Below are 7740 nucleotides of genomic sequence, written 5' to 3'. Positions count from 1 at the left end.
TTTTTAGGATTACCAGAATAAGGTCTTGATGGTGGGCAAATAGCCATACTGAAAAAAAGATCCATAAACATCTCACAGCTTGGAGCAAAGATCAATGTAAACTGTTTACAAAGGGTATTTGAGATATCACCAGACACTGGAGCATTATTGTGAAGAACCTTGTGAGTTACTGTGCAGAATTCTGTGCTAGGAACCAAGCTAATTTGCTTTTCTCTTATACAGCAAGAGTGTAATTCCTCTCTTAAGGAGAAAACTGAATTCTTCTTATTGATAGAAAGGCACTGAGATAAGCAAATATGGGGTGTTTGTTGTAAGAAGTTTTATAATAAGTTGGAAAACACATTTGCATCTGTAGTAAAGCTTCTTCACGTGGGGTAAATGAGGATCAAGTCTACAGTTTTTAGTATCTTAAACAGCCTTAATGTAGTCATGTTTCCAAGAATAACCCCCCTTTTCTTAAAATTCTAAGCTTGCATACAGGAATGCACAAGTCTAAATTGTCAGGTGCTACTGTGCTGCCTAGCTTTGCAGAAGCCGTTTGTGACAATGCCCTTTCCTTGGGTACATCTGAAAAACCTTTTGCTGTATATGAAAAACCTCAGTTGTTCTTGGATGAACAAAGATAAAGAACTGGAAACCTATAAATGCTCCATGGTATCGCTTCTGTGCTGTTTCTCCTCTTGTTACTCTGGAATACTAAAAATTCTCATGAACTAAAAGGAAAAAAGTGGCCGTAGCAATTATTACAACTGCAGTTTTCTCCCCATTTTCACCCTAAAGACAAAAGGCACCAAGATGTGTTCCCGTCTTTCTTGTAACTCTGCAGCCTGGCTGTTTTGAAATCACACTTCTATTAAGTTGTGTACATTAAAACTATCTGGGACCTAGCTGTCTTCTTTTTTGTTCTCTTTGGCAGCCTCAAGACCGAATGGTGATATTTTTCAGCATTAGTGAAATATAGACAACACTCAAGATTTTATATTTCTGAATTCCAGGTCCAAGGCCTCATTTTTAACAGTGGTTTTACACTTGTTTGAAACCAAGTAGAAACATTATCAGATTCATACCTGATGTGTCTGTCATCTGGAGTACTCACTGAAAGATTTCACAGCTAACACTTCCCTTGGTTAAGATTTCATTTCTTCATTGTTGGCCAGTGCTTGAAATAGTCATTGTTTCTGTTAAACATAAATTGATAAGAAGGAACATTGCCAAAAGCTTTTCAAAACATTAAGTATATAATTTCAAACATGGTTGCTTTTTTTCAGGTTTCAAGAAGACTAATCTTAACCAAATCCAGCAACTAAAGTAAGATATAAACAGGACCATGTTGTCCTATTTCCATATTGACAAGCCCTGTTTCAGAAGTTTTGGAAGTGAACGTTAGATCTCTAAGTCTGTTATTTTTTATAACACAGGTCAAAAACCTCTACACACACACTCTGTACTAAGCCAAGTATTTTTTGGTTTGGAAAAACATTGGTTTTGTGATTTGAAGACTTCTAAAGATAAAGAACCCAGTCTTGCACCCAGCTAACTGCAGGTTTTCTAGGGTTTGGTTGTGGTTTTTTCGGCTTTGGTTTTCTGCACGAAATCCTGACACTATTTGTAGCTCTGGGTGCTTTACCATTCTTTTTAGTGGATCCAAGACCTTTTCCTCATTTTTCAATCTTAATAGCTTTGAAAAATATTTTCTTTAACCACCATCACTTTTCCCTCAGGGCTCTTTGATGTTCCAAGAGTAGTAGCTGATACATTTTAGTCCAATCTGTATTTGCAGGGGCCATGGAATTTTGATAGATAGTAACCTACCAGTGATTTATTTTATACCAAATATTTAACACATAAGCATATACAAACCCAAAGCTTTTATTAAGGCTGCAAAATAAAACTTTAGTGACTTAGGAAATGCCAGAATTAAGACTGCTGATGTAAATTAATTTGTCACATTCTTTGCATACAGTATATAGCTTTTTGTATGGCCTCTGTGCTTCTTTCCAAAGACCGCTGCCAGAGGCAAAAACCTACCTGAGCATGTATTGGTCCAAACAGTCAGAAACTGGCAAAAGTATAAATAACTCAAACCAGATTTTATAATGGGAAAATCTGAGGCAGTTTTACTAGTAAGTGATAGTTTCTGCTACTCGTGTAATGAGAGACAATAGGTTAGGTTTGAAGTTGTCCTTTAGCCATTAGAAACAATGCATGGAAGGAAATACAGCAGTTAACATGGAATGGTTAGGTATCTCTTGCACTAGATGACATTTATTTATAAACATTATTTATGTCCAGCAGGGGATCCTGCTCCACAGTTCATGGTAGCCCAAATGCACGTTAGTGTGATGTATCTCAAGCACACCTCCTTTTAGTAGAAGACTTTCTGCATGAAAGCTTGAGAAAACAGTAGGGCCTTCCAAAATGTAACTCCAGAGTTGCTCAAGAGACATCTTCCCTCATCACTTGTGTGCTGTTCCCACTACCATGATATAGGGGCCCCGTGGAACGAGAGAGACCCCTTGTCAAGGTGGTTTGATCAGGAGAGTTTCTGGGCAGTCTGGCGATCTGTTTTTAACTATAAGCCTTCAAAGTAGAAGGCAAAAATCTCTTTCCAAAGAGATTTCCTCTATCCAAGCATGAATGCATTAACAAGGACTACGTGCTGCATTACGAGTGCTCACATGTGGTGTTACTGAGGGAGTGCAGTCAGCAATTAGGAGAACAGAAAGTGACTCAAAGATTGTTATATGAGGAGGCTGAGACTTATAGCACTGAACTAATGCTGATCAGCTAGCGCAGCCAAGATTGAGATGTTTTTATCATTGTGTCATTCGGCTATGAATGCATCTCTTTGGAAACGCCATTCTGCTGGCATGTTTTCTGTCAGAAGTTGCTGGTTCATTGGGAGTGAAACGTTTCATGAAAGCTTATCTCAGCAAGCCTTATAATGGAATACAGATAACTTTTGATAGCTCTCCGCTAGACAGGTCAGCTGCCAGTTTTCCATTCTGTCAGATCTCCTCCTGTATGATGGCCTCTTCCTCGTCTCAGGGATCCAGGGAATACAAGGACCTCCCGGGTTTCAAGGCTCCACTGCTGTAGAAGAAATTGTTGCTTTTTGGAAATCCTGTGGATCTTTGTTTCCCAAATTACACTGTTATTGGAATGTCATTTCTTAGGAAATGTTTAACAGTTCCCATTCTAAATTGGGACAAATTAAGATTTCAAAGTGGTGTGATTTCTCAGAAAATGTAAGTTCCAATATAACCAATCATGAATAACTTTTAAGTATTTGTAGTATGCTCCAGCTGTAAAATCCTAGAATAGGCAGAGTCTTAGAACCTGAAGGCTTATCCACAGGGCAGATAGAGCTCACTTGGAGGAAGCAGTTGCAACACAGAGCACATCTGCAGAGCTGCGTGCAGCCCTGTGAGCCAGTGCAGAGCAAATTAGCCCACCAATATGATGCAGAACGCTGTTGTGCAGAGAAGCTACACCGGGTTGCAGAAACAATGCCATGTTATCAGTAATTTTCCAAGCCAGGGTGTGTGCATTCTCCTGCTCAGCTATAGTACAGTCAAGAGCTACATTGTGAAAAGGGCCTGGGTTTCTCTCAGCTACTGGAAAAAAACATTTGTATTTCCTGTCTTTGTACTATTTTAACCATAGAAGTATAACGTACAAAGACTAAATTTGTACTTCCAACCTGATTTTATGTGCTTTTCCTACCAACTTATACAAAAATTATTTTAGGTAATACCTTAAAATTGTTTGAATAATCAGGTCATTCCCAAAATTACTTAGGAAAGTGCTTTCCTCTTTTATTTGTAGCTACACTGAAGAATTGTTGCTATTGCTTCTGTGCAGGTGGGGGTTGGTAGCATGGGTCATCTGAGATTTATGACATTGATCTCACACAGAATAACTCTTTCTCAGTACCCGTCTACCAAAGTAATGACAACTTCTGTGTGCAACTTAGCAACAGTAAAGTATATCCTTTGAGCTACATTATTTCCCTTTTTCATTGTTTGCATGAAAAAGTAGCATCTCTGCAGGGCTAATGTTTTATTATTGCCATTATTCAGTGGGATTTATGCATCTCACTTTGGACAGCTGTGAGTTTACATTTCTTTCTCCATACCAACTAGATGGTAAACTGTTCCCTGTAAAGGGATGACATTCTAGACATGTAAGGGAGGTTGACTATCTCATGAAATTTGGTGTTAGCTCTTTATGGAGGACACAGGAGAGAGCAGTACTACTTCAGTGACATGGCTGTCTTCTCTGTTTATCTAGTTGTTCAGTCCTCTAAGGTATAGTTACAGGCAAATTAGTCATCATGCATATCATTACATGCCATACAACTATTCAAGGAAAGAATGAATAAAAGCTTGAGGTCGGTTCACTCTATATCAGCAACAGTGGGTGATGGCTTTTTTAGGAGAAACTTGTCAGTCCCTAAAGCCTGTACTACTTTTGATTAGGAATCCTCTTACAATGTACAGAATAAATTGCTTGAAGGTCAGTCAAGAAATAGACACTGAAGGTTTGTGGACATTATAAAGGATTTCTAAACAGGAAACTTAGCAGTTCTGAAAGTACTGACAATGCCTTGGAATTTAAATTTGATGATGCTTTGAAAACCCATGGAGGATACAAGGCATTGAGCAAAATCAGGGTGTGTCAGATGCTGGCCGATAGTCAGTTAGATACATTGTAGCAGGATTTGTTTCTCCTTATTTTCTTTTTCTTTCTTTCTTAGCTAAGGATCAAGCAAAAATCCCCAGAGCTTTAATGGAAAAACTCAAAACCATTCCCATGCTTTTCATCTGGTACATAATTATCTCTTTGTTTAACTAGCATTATTCTTTGGAAACCAATATTTACTAAAAAACTACAATAATACATGGAATTTTAGCCTGAGAAAACCCCCAACTTGTAAAAAATCAATAATTGAAACCAACAAATATTTATTTTGTTCTGGTTTGGGTTTTGATTAAAGAAAAATACATATCTTGAAAGGTATGCACTGTAAGCAGTTCTGCTGGATGTGATAGTAATTCAGATTGCTACATTTAGCATGTCTGTAAAGCCTGTAGGATCAAATAATTGTAGTACATTGCTATTGTAAGAGATTGTGAAAGGCAGGAAAACAAAGTGGGGTTTAGATGACACCTGGCATGGAATTTTTCCAAAACTGCTGCATGATTAAACTAGGAATTTAAGAAAAAAAATCATATTTAACAATCATGTTTATGTATGACTGCTTTGGAATATTTTTTGCTATCCATATTGCAAAATATTGTCCAGCTTAAAACATGCTTAATACAGGTTGTCCGGACTTTTGCAAAATACTGGCTCATGCAGAAAGCACACAAAAAAGAACACTTATAGCTTCCAGCTGCCTCAACCGGTTAGAAACAAGGAAACAAGCAGAAAAAATGTGCTGCTGGGGTTTTGACAAAGCAGATGGTCTTTAGGGAAGCGGTGTCTCCTCCCGGGTGTCCCCTCTCGGGGTCCGGTACCGCTGTAGGGCCTCGAGAGACCCCAAGCCACTGGCCAAGGGGAGCAAAATCAGAAAGGAAAGGCGGGGGGAGCGATTGCCTCGCCCGGGGCCGGGGCAGCACAGCACCGGGGCAGCGGCGGCACAGCACCGGAGCGGCACAGTGGCGGTGCGGAGGAGGCGCAGCACCGGGGCAGGGGCGGCACAGTGGCGATGCGGGGGCTGCACAGGACCGGGGCGGGGGCAGCACAGCACTGGGGCGGGGGCGGCACAGGGGCGGTGCGGGGGCGGCACAGTGGCGATGCGGGGGTGGCACAGTGGGGGTGCGGGGGCAGCACGGGACCGGGGCGGGGGCGGCACAGGGGCGGGGCGGGGCTGCGGGGCGGGCGCGGGGTCCTGCTGCCCCCTGCTGGCTGCCGCCCCGGGCCGGCGTCAGCCCCCGCCGCGCTCCGGCGGGCCTCGGGGAGGTGCCGAGCCTCCCTAAAGGGTCTCTTCGGCCTCGGTGAGGTGGACCTCGAGGCGGGCAAAGCCCCCTCCCGCTGCATGGGGTGAGCTAGAGCTGCCGCGTCTACCTGAAGATGGTGCTAAGCAAATCAGTTTGGGGTTCGTTCTGGGTTGGTGAGCTGGTTTGGAGCAGCAGGGCAGTTTTGAAGCAGTTACCCTAGTCTTCCTCACCTACCACATTCAGTTCTGGTGCTTGCAGAGGGGCTCCCTTTTGGAGGAACCTAACACATAAGCTCTTTTCTGGACAGACGCCAAATGGGCACCAGCCAGCGCCTGACTGCAGAGGTAGGGGTCCAGACCAACTCTGTATGAAGTTTAATCATTGCGAAGTCTGAAGTACCCTCCTCAGACTGCACACGGTGTGGTTGTAGGAGCCTCCTTACTTCCTCCTTTGATCTGAGCCACCCCTGTTGTGCTAGTGAACACAGCCAATCTGCAAAATGCCACGGAGAGAAAAAAAAATGCCTCGCACCAAACCGTCTTGCAAACACGTGAAGTATGGACTTTCCCTGCTTACTCAGAGTCTGTGCAGGGAAAACCGGCAAGTGTGGGGTAGGTATTGTTTTATGTGTATTGACTTACAAGTCACTGACTTCAGTGTGGATCTTTGGCAAGTTTGCTGGGTGACTCTGTGGCACCTATGCAGCGGTAGACAGTGCCTGCAAATAGTGTCATATAGCTTATATGCCAGATACTAGATATCAGCAGAACATATTTTCTTTATTTTTTCTCCCCCCATTTAACTGATGCACAGTTTCTCAGTCACAAGGGATAGCATACACATATTTATGCTGCTTGTCAAACTGATGCTGGCATTTCACACTGCTGCATTCTGCAGTATAGGCACTTCCAAAGTCAAAATGCATGAATCAGTACTCTTGTTTGCACTATCACTGATACAGTATTTGACTGTACAAAGGCTTTTTATTTTTCTGCAAAAAATAGTTATTAAGCTTCAGGTTTGAAGTTAAATTCTGTTCTTATTTTTCCCAGCAGTACATAAACACCTCAATTTCAGTAGAGTTGCTCTTGATTTGTGCTGTGACTGAGAACATCATGTCCCATGTCATTTCATAGATTATTAGCCTGCAGGTGTAGCTGTTCTGGAAATTATCCCAAACTCTATAGCTTTTCTATGTCATTTCTGAAGATGATCCAAAGATGAGTTTGCATCTTAGGTAGCTTTGTATGCACTGGCATGGATCCCCAAAATAATACCACTGTGGTAGCAATGCATTGGCTGCAAAACCTATCAAGGAGCCTGAGAAAATACAGAGGTATTCATTCATAAGAAAAAAATAGCTCACGCAGAGCACCATACTATCACAGCTGGGCTGTGGATTCCCTGGAGGGGCAGCTTGTGAGGGTTTTTCTCTACTTATTTCACGTCTGTTTGTGGTAGAGGTATTGGAAACCATAGGAAAACCTAGCAGCTCTCAGCAGTAGTTGACCCCGGAGTCCTACTTCAGTTGAAGTTCAGGGCAGAGTCTAGGAACTATTGGGTGTTTCATGTAGGACTCACTCTGGCAGGGCTTCCAGGTTTCCCTGCCCCAGGCAGGATCGATGCAACCTGGCAGGTCACCAGCCCCGCAGAATTCAGCTGGGGGTACCACCCCACTGTGTCTGGAGCTGCTGCTGCTGCACAGCATTTCAGTTTTGACCAGCTCGTATTTTTGCAAGAAATAATGCTTAGTCAAAAAATGGCCAGCCAACTAGTTGTAAGTGATGTATTTGGT

The sequence above is a fragment of the Falco biarmicus genome, chromosome 4 (assembly GCF_023638135.1).
Source record: "Falco biarmicus isolate bFalBia1 chromosome 4, bFalBia1.pri, whole genome shotgun sequence".
NCBI classification, from domain to species: domain Eukaryota; kingdom Metazoa; phylum Chordata; class Aves; order Falconiformes; family Falconidae; genus Falco; species Falco biarmicus.
This window is presented reverse-complemented; position numbering follows the sequence as displayed.